Raw genomic sequence first — 18,263 nt, forward strand, 5'->3', positions numbered from 1 at the left:
CCCACGCCACACAGACCAAAACACAGCCTCTATACATAGCGCGTGCATGTTCACGCCTGCAGTGGCATTACATACATGGTTCTTACACGTTTGCTCCTTGATTTGTGAGTTGTTGTTTTTTTTGCGTTGCTTTCCTACCATGTACTCGGTGTGTCGTGAGTGTACGTGCTCCGCCCAAAGCGTTCATTCCTGCCCTCCTCGGAAAAACAATGGGACTCGGCGTTTCGAGGTAAATAACGGCGGCTTTTACGGTTCTCACACGTTTCGAGACAAGGCGATGTCCCTGAGTTCTCTCGTTGTCGAATGCGTCCAGTGGGCCAAGGGCAACCGCGTTACACGTTGTTACACAGCCTAAAGTATATTTCCAACGTAATATTCCGTCAAATCCAACATGGTATCACGCAAAGTGCACGTGGCAAGATAAAGCACAGAAGGTGAGTGTGACATACTGCCCTCATGTCTGAGTGTTGAACCTCTTCCTGCTGAAAAAAAAAAAAAAAAACGCTTTGGCTGGTAGTAATGTTTCTCAACAGAATAGTTTAGGTAGCTTCGGCTTTTAAACAGAACATAATTGTTCGCAATGTTTCAAAGTTTGTTATTGTACATGATTTTATTACGAGCGCTACACAGTGGAAGTTTGACCAGCGCGGGGGCTAGTGCGGTTGTGCGGTAAAAACAAACGGAACGTGGGGCCACACAGCACGCGTAATAGCTGGTTGCGATTGGGATAACTAGATATAGTTCTAGTTGTCTACACACCACAGGACAAGAGGCAAAGTTTTAAATATAGAGGATAGCAAAGCAAGGCAACCGTGCACACGTATGGCTTGAAAGTGATAAGTGTCCTCATAGCCTAATGTGTAGTTCTGTACACCCAGTACAGCCTGCACGGAACTCGCTCTTGGAAAATGCGCTGCATTCTAGCGAAAGCTATGTCATACTATGTTCAAGTCGAGAGAGAGAAAAGTACGATATTATTGGAAGAAAATTGATTTTTCAAATAAAGGAGACGTTCAGGCAGTGTCTGAAGGCCACCTCTTCAGCTCTTTTCGCTGCCCGAAGTGGGGTCTCCAGGCTGGCGTTGCGGAGGATCTCGCATTCGGGCGTCGTGTGAAGGAGCGAATTTGTAGATTAGTGATAGTCATGGTGTGACCAAACGTATACAGCACTTTCGTATGCCGATCATCTGGCATGTGGACTTTGTCCTTTTGCGCCTCTATCGCGGATGCTTGGCCTTTATGTTTTCTCTCTGAGCGGAATAAAGTTACAGTTACCTTAAAGGGACACTAAAGAGCAAAACGATTTTTCTCGGATTAGTAAAGTAGTATTCCACGATACCAAAAACAGCACGCTTTCTGCGCGAAGACGCTTAATAAGCGAGAAAACGCGCAAAAAGAAAATACAGGTGGCGACGCCACGTTGGAATTTCCGCACCATTTGCCGTGACGTCACATATTTTTGACGGCGCTTGCTTGGGCCTACGTAGTTCCTAATCGGTTAAATCGAAGTACATTGTCCTCCGGGGGGACCAGAGACTTAACATAACGAATTTGTGGAAATTTCGTCGAGCCAGTGGCGCCAAAATACGTTAAATGCTCTTTGAAGTCTTTTACGTCACGAATCACAAAGTTCGGCGCGAAATTTAAAAATGAAACTTTGAACTTGGTTTTCTCCTCTAATAATACGCCTATGGTGGTGAAATAAACTACACAAGAGTTCTCCGAGCACACTTTATCAATCTAAACCAATTCATTGTTTCTCTTTAGTGTCCCTTTAAGGAAGATCGCCAGGTGGCGCCGAGGAGTGCAGACGTGTTCGCGTCGGCCCCGTTAATTATCGTGCCTAGCAGCGGTCAAAATTATGTGACCATTACCATATTTGCCGGATTTGTGTACGACAACACCAGGAGCACGCTGTTACCACTTTTCTGGATAAGCAGACCCGGCTTCTTCTAACAACATAAGAGGTACGCCCGAGCATGCCGGCCCGCCACGCTAAGCCTAACGGCGGTGCGGAGCGCGGAACCCCGGCAGCCAGCTCCCGGCCCAAGCATAGCGCCTCGATGGCCGCAATCCCAACGGACAATGACCCACAAGCCCAGGACCCCATGGACACGGCTGACCAAGATATCCAAACTCAAGGCGGATCTGTGGCCGACGCTGAAGAGAACTTCCTCTCACCTGACGAGGTGATACAGGGGGAATCGACCAGCGAGGATGACGAGGAGAAGGACTCAGCAAGGGAAGACGCTACCAACGGCCAGTGGCAACTTGCATTATCGTTGCGAGAGCGTAAACGCTTAAGAAAACTAAAACGAGCAGCCCTTGATGCCAGCGGAGCTCGGGGCGTTGGCGAAGGCAACAGCTGCAACGCCGGAACGCCCGCAGGAGAACAAGCCAAACGCGGGGGACCGTCTGCAAGAGCTCGATGGAGAACGCGCGCGGCGCCGCTCCCCAGAAACGACATGAAAATTATCATGCGGCCCAAGCCAGGGCTAGTTGTGAAAGAACTTAAAACCTACGCTGTTGCGCGAGCAATAGAACGTGCCAGCGGTGACCCGGAGACCTGCAAAAGCGATAAATTTCTGCTTCGCCTCCGCAATGGGTCAAACATAATCATTGCAAGTACGCCCTACGAAGAAGTGGCGGAGAAGATTCTGAAGATTAAAACCCTAGAGCTCAACGGCACTAAACACCCGATGAACACCTACATATCCACCCCTGAAGGATACCTTAAAGGAGTGGTACATGGGCTGGAACGTGAAACCCCAGAAGCCGAACTCTTAAGTCATCTACGAGTGCGCACGCAAGGTGTGACAATCGTCCAAGCCCGTATGCTCGGCAAGTCTGAAACCGCAGTGATAACGTTCGATGGACCGATAGTGCCACGCTTCGTGTACTATTACGGTGGCGAGATGCCATGTGTGCCCTATCAACCCACCCGACAGTATTGCAAACTGTGCAAAACCCAGGGACATAGAACGGATGTTTGCCCAACACCAACTGCAAAAGCGTGCAGCAACTGCCGGCTAAGGGACCCTCCTGAAGACCACACCTGTGAGCCAGAGTGTGCCCTGTGCGGGGGGGCCCATCCCACAGCGGCATCGCAGTGCACCAGAAAACTCAAACGAGTCCCACAAAGGGGCAAGCCACAACTGTCGCAACGACAAAGCCGACCGCAAACCAACGGGAGCTTAAAGAGACGTTGGTTCAGCACGGACCGCGAGGATTTGACGTCGCAAGACGAGGCTCATACCAAGTCCCGATCCAAGTCCCGATCCACATCCAGGTCTAGCTCCCGAGACCGCTCCAACTCCGGGGACAGTGACCGAGAGAGGGGCCAAACAACACAACAGGAGCAGCGTGAAAGCAAAAAGACGCAGAACAAGAAAGCCAAAAACAAGGTGAGCTGGGCAGCAAAGGCCTCCCAATCCTCACACCACACAACACAACTCAAGCGCCTAGAACACGAGCTAGAGCTAATGCGAGTGCGAATAGGAGACCTGGAAAGAGAAAATAAGGAATTGAAAAAGCAACAAACGCAGCAACCGCAAGGCCCTAAACCAGCCTACGCAGGGCAGAAAGGGCAAAAACTGCCGAATCTAGAAGGTGACAGCGTAATTACCGTGTCGATATTGAAACAAACCATAAAAGAAGTTATACCTACAATCATCGAGCAGGTGATGATAGAGGTAGATCGAAAACTAGATGTTCTGGACAAGAAAATTCAGGCACAACAAATAGAATTCACGAAAGCCCGGCGAAAGCATGCCGCAAGCAGTAACATAAGAGAAAAAGCCGAGAAAGTATACAACAGGCCAGGACTGTCGGCCATGACCCAGGCGACATACAATGCGTAATCATCAAAAGCACATTTCAGAAGAGTGCGAGATATGGCAGTGGAACTGCCGCGGGTTCCGGCGTAAATGGGGGCTAATTTCACAATTTGTGATGGCACAACAAAATTCGCCAGCTATTATAGCACTACAAGAAGCCGGAACGAACCCAAAATTACAAGGATATGAGACCTTCGGTACCGAAGATGAAAACTGGAAGGTAGCAACATTGGTGGACAAGAAAATTACAGCAATACGTCACAAACCCGTAGAGGGAACGGACATCCCGCATATAATAACAGAAATCACATATAAAGGCACCAGGGGAAAGAGCGCCTTCATAATTAATATCTACAGCTCACCGAGTCAGAAGAGAGCAACGTTCGAGAAATTATTTCAAGAGACAGCAAAAATTGCGAAGGGGTGCCCTCTAGTGATAGTAGGTGATTTTAACGCGAGACACTCAAGCTGGGGTTACGCAACCCAGGACAAGAAAGGCAAGAATATTGCAGGAATAATAGAAGCACTGGGCATGACACTTTTAACAGACCCTGCTGTCCCAACAAGAACAGGAAATAGTATCTCCGCGGACACAAGTCCGGATCTAACCATAACCAAGAACTGTCCAAACGCGGAGTGGTGTAATACCCTCGAAAATCTAGGAAGTGACCATTACATTATAAGCACCACAATTCGCACAGGCTTAATTCGCAAACAAATAGGCACAGCTAAAATAACAGACTGGCGTGCGTATAGAGAATCGCTTAAAGGACAAACTACTGACATAAATGATTTAGATAAGTGGTGCGAAGTCATACGAAATCTAAAGCAGAAGCATACCAAAACCGTCACCAGGACGGAGGAAACACCTGAAGTCGACCCCCACTTACTGCACCTGTGGGATGCAAGAAGAAGCCTGACTAAAAGATGGAAGCGACAGAAACGCAACCGCAAGCTGAAAATGAAAATCAAGGACTTAACAGTAGAGGCCGAAGAATACGCTAATCAACTTGCAACGGCCAACTGGGAACGCTTCTGTGGATCATTAAAGGGAACCCTAGGAACAGCGAAAACGTGGAGCATCCTCAGAGCAATGATTGATCCACTCAAAACAAGACGCGAAGGTCAAAAGAGCTTAGAGCGATTGTTGCACTCATATCCAGGCACAAACGACGTACTTCTTCAAGCAGTCCATAGCAAATGCTTTGGTGATAAAGCCTCGATACCTCCATACCACCTTGATTACAGTGGACACCCACACTCAGAAATGGATGAACTCTTCACGGAAGCAGAAGTTAGAGCAGCAATAGCCAGTACAAAACGGAACACAGCGACAGGGGCAGATAAAATATCTAATGCCATGATCAGAAACATGAACGATGAATCTATAGCAGCCCTAACGAAGTTTATAAATGACCATTGGGTTAAAGGAACGATACCACAGCAATGGAGACACGCTGTCATCATCATGATCCCAAAACCAGGGAAGAAACTGGCTCTGGAAAACCTTAGGCCCATATCTATTACATCATGTCTAGGAAAGGTCTTCGAGAGATTAGTAAACACTAGACTGCAACGACATCTTGAAACAAACAACTTGATGCCTGACACCATGTTTGGCTTCAGACCACATCTTTCAACACAGGACATTCTCCTGCTTTTAAAAGAGGAAGTATTAACCAACATCCCCAAGGCAGGAGAACACATTGTCATGGCCATTGACATAAAAGGGGCCTTTGACAACGTAAGTCACAAAGGGATACTGGATGGACTAGCTGAAACCAACTGTGGTAAAAGGACGTACGAGTACGTCCGAAGCTTCCTTCACCAGAGAACAGCAGTTATCAAAGTAGGGGATACTGAATCCAAAGTCATCCATCCTCCTAACAAAGGAACACCACAGGGTGCGGTCATTTCGCCTACACTCTTCAACATAGCCATGATTGGACTAGCCAAAAAACTTCAAGAAATTCCCGACATCCGTCATTCCCTATATGCGGACGATATAACATTATGGATAACAAAGGGCAACTTGGGTGAAAAGGAGGAAAAGCTCCAATTGGCAGCCAATATAATAGAAGCATATACGAAACAAAGAGGACTACAGTGTTCGGCGGAGAAATCAGAACTGATTCGCCTCACAAAAAACAAGAAACAAAGAACAGATCTGGGACTCAAACTCGAGATCAGGCTTGAGGGGAAGGTTATTCCGGAGAGGTCAACACTTAGGGTGCTGGGAATGTGGCTACAATCGAACAACAGATGTCTCCACACTTTAAACACGATAAGAAAAACAACGCAGCAGATTAATCGCATGATAGCCCGGGTGGCTCATAATCGGACAGGGATTGGGGAGCAAGACATCCTCAGACTCGTGAAAAGCCTGGTAATCAGCAGAGTAATATACTCGCTACCTTACCATGCCATGAATATGGAGGAAAAGGAAAAGGCTGATCAAATAATAAGGATGGCATATAAGACAGCCTTGAGGTTGCCACGCAACACTTCAAATGAGAAGCTTCTCTCTCTTGGCCTCCACAATACATTTGATGAGCTAGCTGAGGCCCAACTCATAGCGCAGAGGAGCCGTTTGGCGCAAACGCAAGCCGGCAGAGCTCTTCTTCGTAGAGTCGGCCTGGGAGAATGCATACGAACGCATCAAAGCACCAAAGAGCTACCCGGCCAGATCAGAGATTTGTATGGGGTATCACCAATACCCCAAAACATGGATGCGACATTACACGCAGGGAGGAGAAAAGCTAGAGCAGAATACATAGACAAAACCACAAAGATCTTGGACACTGCAAGATTCACGGATGCTTCACCATACTGTGCCAACGCAAAGAATATGGTGGCGGTTGTTGTAAACAGAAGAGGTAAAATCACGGCCTGTGCTTCGGTTTCTCGAGCAACCATTATAGAAGCAGAAGAGATAGCCATCGCCTTAGCTATAAGAGAAGGTATGGAGCGCAACGCTCCACTAACAATTATCACAGACTCTCAGGCAGCATGCAGAAATTATCAGAAAGGAAAAGTCGGCGCCAAGGCACACCGGATACTTACCGAAAGCAGCAGAGAACTGGAGAGTAGCTATACCCAAACAATAACTTGGGCCCCGGGACACGCGGGTGTTACTGGGAACCTCTATGCAGATGAGGCGGCTCGAGGTTTCACCAATTACCGAGCTGCCGATAGCAACATCATGGAGGACCCGACACCCATCGAACCTAGTTACAAAGCGGTCCTGCAATATTACACGGATTTGAGGAGGCTCTACCCAGCACCGCACAAGAACCTTTCAGCCATGGATTCTGCGGCGTTACGTCGGCTCCAAACGGACACATACACAAACATTCATAGATTACATGTGTACTATCCCACAGCATACAAAGACATATGCCCATGGTGTGGGAGCACACCGACGCTCTACCACATCACGTGGGAATGCACGGCTCACACCGAAGAGCAAGAGGTGGATAACACCAGATTGAGGTGGGAGGCATTGCTGTCCAGCCCTGCCCTCGGGGACCAGCTCAGGCTGGTCCGGAGGGCCGAAAGGATGGCGAGGGCCAGCGGTGCCTTGGAATAGGGGCCCGACCACACAGCGTTGCCTTGTTTTCGAGGCAACGAAGTCTTCGCAAATAAAGTTTTGTTCTTCTTTGTCCCTTTAAGAATGCAAATGCATGTAAACATATACAGGGTGCCTCAGTTAATTCTAGCCAGAGTTTAAAAATACGCCAACGCTCTCTATGACGGCTAGACCAAATTCATGTTGCTTACCATTGCATGGAGTAAGTCACACTACTTTTTGTGTTCTTCTTAATTGCTTATTAGGCATGTTTAATTAACTAACTTCTGAAGCAACGAAGCTGGACAAATAATTACAATAATAAAGTTGTAGATCAGTTTAAGAACGTCTGACTAGACAGTTTCTAATTTTCTATGCCAGACACATACACCTGGAAAGCGTGAGCGTCGAGGAGGCCGAGACACGCCCAGTGATGTCACTCTTTTTCGGCATCAGCGTAGCAGACGGTGCTCGCAGTTCAGTGTGCTTTGTGCGCTTGCGCATCGTCGGCAGATTTTGTTACCTTTCGAGAATATTAGACACTGCCATATCCCGCACTCAGCTCTCCCGTGATACTGTTACAAAAATTGCGGGGTTGTAATATTTGCTAGCGGCCGCACAAGCGATAACAGCTTCGTCTGCTTATCGCTGTCATCAACCGCCGCCAGGGTAGCATACCGTTTGCACGCGGAACGTTAGGAAGCACTGCAATCAGGACGCGCAGAGACGTGCAAGCATGCATGTCACGTGGTATTTTTCTGTATTTCGCGGGCACCTGTAGTTAGCAGAAAAACGCTAATACTTAATTGATATTAAGTTGAAAGCTGTCTACTCGGGCGTTTTAGAAACCGATGTACAACTTTCTCATTCTAATATTTCGCCCGGCATCGTTGATTCAGTAGTTAATTAAACATGCCTAATTAAGCAATTAATCAGTGCACAAAAAATAGTGCGACCTACTCTACGCAATAATAAGCAACAGGCATTTGGTCTCGTCGTCAAGGAGTGCATCGGCATATTTTTAAACTCTGGCTAGAGATAGCTGGGAATGGCAGTTCTTTTCAGGCTGATGCAAAGCTCTGAGCCTATTCGTGACTGCCGCGGCACTCCTAGAACGGCGCATACCCGTTGCTTTGATTGTTAATTACAATGAGGCTCGCTACGACATATACATACAGGAAAAGAGAGAGAGAAAGAGAGAAGGGGGAGATATGCCTTAATCGATCCAAGCAGTTGTAACTTAGCGTGTCCTACTTGCTAACGATCTAGCCTCAAACATGATTTCTCATTACTTGCTCAGGTCTCCGTTAAGCCATATACACTATGTCACGAATCGCTGAAAGCATTACCGAAAATGCTTGAAGGACGAAAATAGTTAGGCCCGTAAGTAAAACGGTGACCTTCCGAGGGCCTACAGACATGCGAGAACCTCCATATATTTGGAGACTTCCTTTCCTCATATGCCTGTAATGGCCGCTTCGGGGAGACGTATATATAACGGACCATTAGGTAAGAGTGGTGTTGCTTTTCTTGATTTTTATACGGCTTTCTGGCGAGGAAATGCCGAAAAAAAAAAGCGGCATATCCTGTAGACCGCGAGCCCTCGTAGACGCTTCAGCTCGTGGCATCTTTCCTGTTTTGAAGGGGAAGCAACGGCAGACGATTATAGATAGATGTTGTACCTATTTCCGATACCTTAGCACAAGGTGTACATTGAAGCAAGAAACAAGGAGAGGGTGAGAGCTGGGCATAGTGAATAGCTCGGGCCCCGTTTTCACAGAAATATCTTACGTTGGTGTTTCTCTGACGTGGTCATTTTAGCATATCCTGATGTTGGACGTACTATTAGCCAATGTGTCCCGTAAATAGAAAGTAGCTGTTACAAACGACAAGCCTTGCGAGTTTGGCCCTGGATTACCACGCTATAGTGTACAGTTAAATTACTTCTTGGTGGCGAATTAGGTTGGCAGAGTCTAAGTGCGCAGATAACCGACCGAAAATAGCTACGCGGCCAATATTCTCACGGTTAAAGACGTGCGAAAACTTTCAGTAAGTTGTGCGGCGCTCGAAGGCCGGGACACGCAGACGCTGACATAATTCGCATAATAACTCTATCATTTCATAATCATGAACACGTGCGGACCTTGAGCGTTCTGGCGTCACGGCGGGAGCGCTGTAGCGTACTTGCTGCCTCTTTGCCATATAAGTTCCAGGCTAAATGAAGAAATAGGAAGGAGGCGAATTCGCGGAGCTTTCCTTTTGTAGGCGATATTTTCCGATTTGACGGCTGCCTTTGTTTGAAATAGTATGTCCAGTGCCTAGATTAGCTGAAGTTTTCTCTTAGGAAAGAAGCTTAAGAGACTTTTCCTAAGTACAGGCTCAGGTATATAGTTAGTCGTCCTCTAAGTAATGTACCGGAATCAATAATACTGGTCAGCGTGTCTCCCCTGAAGCTTTATGTGCAAATGCGAACAGCGGAGTGGTTATCGACTGTCGTAATAGTTTGGAAAAGACCTGTGCTCTCGTTACCTGATGGTCTTCATCTCCTAGCGCTTTGAACTTATACGCTGTCTGGCGTGGACGGACCATAACACGTGCTGACCGTGTGCATGCATGCATATATCGGCCAGTTCAATGCCGATCAACAGAAGTGTAACCACCTTAGAGACTATAGCACTAACGTTTACGATGCGTTCAAGACGTCACGCTGTACGAATGCTGCTTCTCTCTGCGGGTGAATTAACGTATCACAAGATTCTTGAGAAAAACGTATGCCTGTTAGACACCACTGCGTCGCGTTCCTTGAAAATGTTACTATTTTGGTTCTCTGAATAAAGTAATGTTTAAGTAAGCGCCCTGAGGAACTAGAAAGCTCCGAAAAGCTTACCAAATCGCCAATTGCTCACCAAATGCTTCGCACAATATAATACAGTGCTCGTTGTTTTTTCTCTTTTTTTCCCCCGGAGACCGTATCGCATATTCCTTATCAAGTTCCATCAGTTTACCGTGGGCCAGCTCCCGTGGCAGCATTGTCTGACGACAGTCTTCCGTAGCACAGTGTGAACCTGCATAACTTGCCTGTCGCTCCACCACATAGATATATACCAGTGCACCGTGGCTGCCAGGTGTGTCCTATCGCGTTATCAACGCGAAGTATCATTTCTCGATCTATTTTTCCTACATGTCCAGAACGCCTTCGATCAATATGGAACAACTGAAGATAAGAGGCGCCTATAATGATCGGCTATGCTACAGCGATGTCCGTTTCTTATTTTCCTACAATTTTGCGGGTCATTCGTCGCTCGGGGTCCTCTGATACGAGCGCTCGTCGGTGGTTGTGGGGCCGCGGTATTTAGCGGCATTTTGCCGTAGCCCCCTAGGGCTCGTTCGCTGCCACAGTATTCGTCCGCTCGCTCCATGCCTGTGCAGCAAGGTGTAATCGTGGATACAGCGAAATGCGAGTGAGTGAGTGAGTGAGTGAGTGAGTGAGTGAGTGAGTGAGTGAGTGAGTGAGTGAGTGAGTGAGTGAGTGAGTGAGTGAGTGAGTGAGTGAGTGAGTGAGTGAGTGAGTGAGTGAGTGAGTGAGTGAGTGAGTGAGTGAGTGAGTGAGTGAGTGAGTGAGTGAGTGAGTGAGTGAGTGAGTGAGTGAGTGAGTGAGTGAGTGAGCGAGCAAGCGAGCGAGCGAGCGAGTTAGCCGTACATGTGAGCAGAAGTTCGCATGTGTTGTCGAGATATCTGAAATTCGAAATATCAACGTCCCAACCGTAGAGCTTCGAACAGAAATCACTTGAAAGAAGTTTGGCGGTCAGTTCGAGCTGCGTGGGTGACGTATGGTTCCGCCAAAATGGGACGTACAGGCAAGGCGCATGTGAGCTTGTCTACACTTCGTCCTTCTCGCTTCGAACGACATTACTTCGCGAATTGATAAATTTCAGCAGTACATTAGAATAAAAATAAATGATCATATATAGAAACGAAACCGCCGTAAATACAGGCACATTATCTTGACCCTTTTTAAGCCGTTGAGGGACGAAGCAGAGATTCCGGATAGAGACGGTAGTCTGTTCCATAAGCGGCCAAATACCCCTGATATGCAACCCGCATCAGTAAAATAACGGAATGCATACACACTACGCATCTGAAATGCTAATAGAACTAGTGCAGACGAAGCTGTCCACAGTTTATTCAGTCCCTATGCAATGTCAATGTGGCTGCCAAAAGAAACGATCGCGACATCGAAAAGACTGTGGCGGCCCTCGGGGAGCGACTGCACAGCAGGTCTCGAGGCGCACAGATCCATTTAGAGGCGGAATCAATCCAGGCCGTCTCAATCTAGAGCGGCTCCATACGCAACTGCAAAGCTTCGAGAAGGGGGGACAATAAGCAATTGAGTCGAGGTCCGTAGGAAAAAAATAAACGATGAAGAAGGCGACGTTGTCGGCTCGGTCGCAGGCCAGGGCCACAGACATATTGCTGCGTGACTGTCGTTGCACGCTGTCCCGGTGCAGCCTGCGGCGACCGAAAGCTTTCGACAACGACAGTCTTTTGTCGCGGGGAACGGGACTTCTATCGCGCGACGCGTATGCTCAACGCCGTCGCCTTTTTGCCACAGGGTGGTGGAACTCGCGTACGGCGTAACGAAGGGAGGAGAGTGAGGACGACTACAAAGGCGTTGTCCCGCGCATTGCTTTTGTCGTGCCGCGGCTCGCGCCACCCTTTTGTTTGAGATATCCCTCGCGGGACAGTGACGCTTTGTCGACGTGAAGCAACAAAAATAAGCGAGACGTTGCAATCGCTTTCAAGGTGAACTCGAGTGAATATCGCCGCAGAGAAAGGCCGGACTTGACGAAATCGGCGGGGGCCTCCCGCGTGCGAGGTCTACGAAGGTGGTGGCTTTATAGTTCGCTTTTGCGGGGGCATTGGTCACGGTGTGTGCTTTTATTTGCTCGCGACGTTACTCCGCGAGGCTTTCATTCAAAGAAGCGTCGCTTGTCGGGCCGTTGGCTTGTGCTCAGCGCGTTTTTGTGTCGACAGTTTTTCGCTGCTTCTGTAATATCGCGCCGTGTGTACTAAAGAAGATAAAATACTGGCGCATTATGTCGTTCTGTCGTCGTGTTTTATGTAAGATGTCCATAATGCAGCAGAATGCACTCTGAGCGCGAGGAGTTAGGTGATGACACTCGTCGGAGACCTTTGTGTTTCGATTGCGTGCATCATGTATTCATCGTTGTTGACTCTTCAATGAAGACACGTTACGTTCTCCACTACGTACATTATAACTCTAAGAAGAAACTCTTACCTTTGCCGCATTGTCCTTCTGGTGTGACTAATGGTTGCAAAGTGTGCATTGCCTGTTTTTATCAATCATGTGACAATGACACTCGCACAGGCCCTCTCAGTAGGCTGCACAACATTCAAAGTGTGCATTTTGCACGCAGGTAATCACGTAATATTGAAGTGACTCACATGTTCGAATTAGCGCCGAGGTAGCTGTGGGTGCCATTTTCATGACACCGTTCCTGGAGCGCATTTTGGGAACAAGGGAAAATACGGCACCTCAGTACTAGCTGTGTGCATGCAAAAAAAAAAAAAGCCAGGTATGCGGTGGTCAAACCACTTATGAGCTTTGCAGTCCGAGACGCACTGATGAGAGATCAATATAATGTGTGTTTTAACCATGGAATGTCGCTCGCCATTCGTCGAAGATTTGGTGTGTCTAGGCGCAATTCTTGTCCCTTCAGAAGTAAGCAGCAGCTTTTTCAAGTCCAGAGCACAAGGTCAGTCGATCAACATCAATAATATTATTTTGCGTATTGGAAGATACAACCACGAATCCGCCTAGAGCAGCTAAAAGCAAGCCGACGGGTGACCAGACGATTACAGTGCGGTAATTTGTAGGAGTAACGATCCACTGTACACGGTACATGCGCAAGCACAAGCTGATATAGCTCCATGTACAGGGTCGTCCGCTCTTAGGTTGAACATGGCTCAGCGTGGCGCCAGCCTATCCGGCGTGGTCGCCAATCGAAACGAAGCGGCCTAGACGCGAACGGGCGTGCCGCTCTTGCTGTATTACGGCAAATCAAGAGCCGCGCGCTCCACTATACTGTAGCAGGCGACTCGAAGTAGCTCCCGTGGGTCCTTCTGCGCCGCATCGCTTGGATGCGCGGCAGCGACGGATGGACTGGCGCTCCGTGGAGTGCTGTCATACGCTGCCACGCTGAGCCGTGTTCAACTTAAGAGTGGGCGAGCCTGTACCATATGCCATAACACGGCAATGGGAAGGCAGGACTGTTCAGCTTCAACTGATCCGTACTCGAGCGAACGGCAGCTCAGTCCGCTGGGCTCCTGGATCACAAGGTTCACCCACTGCAGAGCGTAGAAGCTAGCTGGTCACGCTTACTTGCCTCATGAGCTGCTCTGATAATTTTGTTACTCTGTCTCTTCACATCGCCGCTCACCAAACTAGTGCTCCGACATACGAAAGTTTTGAAAGTAATCACAACACTTATAGTACTTGACCACAGAGAATAAAAACAACGAATTCTTTCACCGCAGCACGAGAACGTTTATTCAGGCAACACTAACGGAACCCAAAATACACGTGGACAGCAGCTAAGATACGAGGACCTAAATTTTATTGAAAAGCGTGAGAGGCATGCCACGGGTCACAATTGCGAAGCTGTAATAGCACAACCAAACGACTTGATGACTTTATTCTAGTGCTCTAAATGGAAACAGCACATATTCCGTGTCAAGAAGAGGGTCGTGAGATCGCAAGCATCAAGACGAATACAGTGCGCTCGCTAAGTTGTCTGTGAATCTATATACACTATAGCATCTCAGTTTGAATGTACGTTAAATTTTGCAAATAAGATCCCTTTATCAAATTAGACAGTTCGCAGGTCACAATATGACGCCACACTGTACTCGCTATTTATACACACCGGAGCCAGTCGAGCCTTCGGCATTCCACACACGTACAAGCGGCGTGCCAAAATCTATTCCCGGCCCGCGGCGGTCCCAATTACTGGCCGCCACGCCTCCTGCTTGCAATCACAATGCCGCTGACGATTCCAACTCCGCAAACCGTGAGCTATCAAATGACCGGAAGCGCGTAGGTGTAATGCGTATATAAATACAAGCCGCCCTAGAAAATGAAAAGATTTGGAGCTATTGAAAGTCCCGAGTCGCGTGCCAAAGCTTCTCTCTGCGCGAGCTTCTCACGCGATGAGAGTTCGCGAACCAGGAAAGAAAATATAAACCGAGGCTCCGCTTTTTAATATACCGACGACAACAATGGGTCCCACGTTGCCTTCCGGAATCGCGGGGGCGTTTCACGCATTGCGATGGCCGCGATGCTCGAACTAATCTCTCGCTAATCAAGCACGCGTACCGCATGTGCTTCATCGGCGAGCAGCCGTAGTCATTGTTTCCCAGTGCCCTCCTTATGAATAGTGCGAGCCTTCTTGAGAACGGCGCTTTCGAGGCAGATGCCGTGAAAGGGCGGCCGGTGGCGCGCGTGTTCGATTAAAAGCGTGGCTCGCGAATGTACACGCGTCGAAATGTGACGCTCTTCCTAGACCTGACGTCATGTAGCCTTAATTCGCGCGCACTGGGAGCATGAGATCCCTATTGCGAAAGAGCGCGTGAAATAAGACATCTTTGTTTTGACCGTTCAGGTTGGCTTCTGATGCAATGTTCGCGCGAGACATTCGCAGAACTCCACAGACTTCCAAAGACATTCCGTGGGCACAGTTGGTAAATACTCACCAAGTTTGATATAAACTTCCTAGAGCCTCCTCGTTCCTAGCAGCAAGGACTACACAAAGGGAAAAAGGTTTAGGGCACTTTCACGTAAACCTATTCCTGTATTCGCCCGAAGATCGCGTATTCGATCCCAGCCGAAGTGAAGTGGTCGCATTTCGATGGAGGCGAAAATGCTTGAGGCCCGTGTACGTTGATTTGCGTGCACGTTAAAGAACCTCGGGTGGTCGAAATTTTCGGAGCCCTCCACTATGGCGTCCTTCATTATCATATCGTAGTTTCGGTCGTTACACCTCAACAATTATACCATCGTGAATTTGCGAACGTATATGCGATTGTGTCATAAAAGCCTCCTAAAAGACAACAAAAAACAAAAACCAAAACGAGACTTAACAGAAGGCAAGCATGACAGCCTGTGCAAGAACAGCTGTGACCACACCACGGTGGACCACCCTCCTTTCCGACGTATGCTCTCGTTCTTTAAAGGCCTTTGATGCCTTGCGAGAAAGACTGACGTTGTGTGTGTGTGTGTGTGTGTGTGTGTGTGTGGGTGTGTGTGTGTGTGTGTGTGTGGTGTGTGTGGGTGTGTTGTGTGTGTTGTGTGTGTGTGTGTGTGTGTGGTGTGTGTGTGTGTGTGTGTGTGTGTGTGTGTGTGTGTGTGTGTGTGTGTGTGTGTGTGTGTGTGTGTGTGTGTGTGTGTGTGTGTGTGTGTGTGTGAAAACTTTTATTTACAGAAGTCCTGAGGCGCGACCTTTACAGGCCGAGGCGGGCCGCGCCCACGATGGCACCATCAGGCCTAGCCCTTCAGCGACATTGTGGGCCTTCCGGACAGCCCGTAGCTGGTCTTGAGGCGATGAACTGCGACTCTCACGAACCCTAGAGAGAGACCAGTGCCGCCATTTTTTTTAGCCAGCCAGCTGACAGCGATGACCGATGCCAGGTCTGAGTCTGAGAAGGAGGTTTGAGTAAACACCCAGCACGGGATCAGTTTGCGAGTGCGAAAGAACCGCAAGGCCGTAGGTGTTTTGATCATTCTGTATGCTAATGAGCACGCGCCAGCATGCATATGTTAATGGTGCTATGGCTTAGCCACCGTCTATAATATTCAGCAGTCGCCCTCCCACAAGTGGGACACGTGTTTAATTTGGAACTCTTCGTGTTTCTTTGAGGTCAGCGCCGACTTGGCATTACAAGTAGACAAGCTTTCTAATTGAATTACGCGACGCTTTTTCGGAGTTATTCCTCTCAGCAGAACACATTACCGAACCATTATACTTAAAGGTGGTGTATAACTGCGAGAGAACAAGAAAGCCACCTCTCATATCCAACAGAGAAGGAAAGGCCAAAGGTCTCCCGAATTCTCCTGTGTGGTTGAGTGAAAAGTGAAAAAAAAAAAAGAAAAAAGAAGAAGAAAGAAATAGAGCTGACACAAGTTTGAACAGGCACTACTGTAATGACTAACAGAACTGCAACTATAACATATTATATATACAACTAGACGTAAGCATTCTTCATCGGAATGTTTGAACTCCGCTTTCGAAACATTGAAAAAAATTTTGCAAACAGCTGAAGAAGAAATTTATAGGAGTTCCTTCTTTTCTTTAAACGTACCCCTTTGATCCATATGGGTGTCAGAAATGACGAAAGCTTGTGGCAAATTTTGGCAGGATGTTGAGCGTACATAAGCGGCGGACAAAAGAAGTCCCTTCGCTAAGTAATCAAACACAAAGTTCAAAGACTTCTCTACAGCCCTACAGCTTCCTTGATGTACGACGGGCACTCACACGTTCACCCTTCGCACTTGATCCGACAAGTTGCCAAGTGTGGCTGGGGGTTACGAGAAAAACAGCGCCGAGAGGACGTGCTGTCAGCTGAACAATGTGCGCACACACCAGGAAGAAAATAAAAATGGAGACGGAGTCGTCCTTTAACCCCTGGCCACCCGTGTCGACAGCCGAGCCCGAACCTCCTCCGATCCAACATGGCGTCCACTATACACCTGCTCGAACTGTCGGCGTCCTTTTTAACAGGAGCGCGGAGCACGCTGCGGCTTCTACACACGCAGTGCCGAGAGAAAGGAGCAGCAAAATACTAACGTAAACGCACAGGGAAGCGCAAACCACCGCGTGTGCGACGGACAAATGTTTGGCGAAAGGTCGCGCTGCTTCGGCGGCGGCCTGTGAGGGCACACCACGCAGCTCGTTCGCGGTGAGCATTGTTTGCCGCTTCTGCCGCATTGCCGTTCGCAGTCTTCTTTGCAGGCGCATGCACCTTTACCGCGTGGCGCCTTCCCTTCGCAGATTAAGGACGAGGTAGATTGTACGGGCTTCCGTGTTGTTCCTGCGCTGCGTGTGTGTCGTATAAGCCACGTCGGGGCAAAGCCTGCGGTCGCACGCGTCCGCCTTGAGAAAACAGTACGGAAAGACTGAAATAGGTATATGCTGCCATTAGAACTTCATTGAATAAAGTTGGTGTATAAAGAATGCAAGATGCAGATAAGGCGAGCTAATATTGTGGTGAAATATTGACTGTCTGTTTATCACGTTACGAATAAATGCCGGGGTCCGCATTCACGAAGAAACGTCTTACGCTGGAATGGTACGTCAAATGAAGTTTTAGCCAATTGTGGTGCTTGACATATCATTGGCGAATGTAACTCGCCTATGGGAAAAAAGAAAAGCTTCGTGAATTTGGCCCCTGGCTTACAAGAGGCGCCTTATAGTACGCTGGAACTCTGCGATTGATATTTAGCGCTATACTTAACGTACACTTGTGTCACGCAGACTGCGCGGTTTGTGGCAGAAACTAAAGCCTGCTCAGAAAAGGGTCCGAATTCATAAAACTTTTCGCACTTTTTTGTTGTTTCTACCTAATTACCCGCCACGGTGGTCTGGTGGTTAAGGTGCTCGATTGCTGACCCGCAGGTCGCGGGATCGAATCCCGGCCGTGGCGGCCGCATTTTCGATGGAGTCGAAAATGCTTGAGGCCCGTGTACTTAGATTTAGGTGCACGTTAAAGAACCCCAGGTGGGCGAAATTTCCGGAGCCCCCCACTACGGCGTCTCTCATAATCATACCGCGGTTTTGGGACGTT

This window comes from Rhipicephalus sanguineus, chromosome 6 (assembly GCF_013339695.2).
Source record: "Rhipicephalus sanguineus isolate Rsan-2018 chromosome 6, BIME_Rsan_1.4, whole genome shotgun sequence".
In the NCBI taxonomy this organism is placed as follows: domain Eukaryota; kingdom Metazoa; phylum Arthropoda; class Arachnida; order Ixodida; family Ixodidae; genus Rhipicephalus; species Rhipicephalus sanguineus.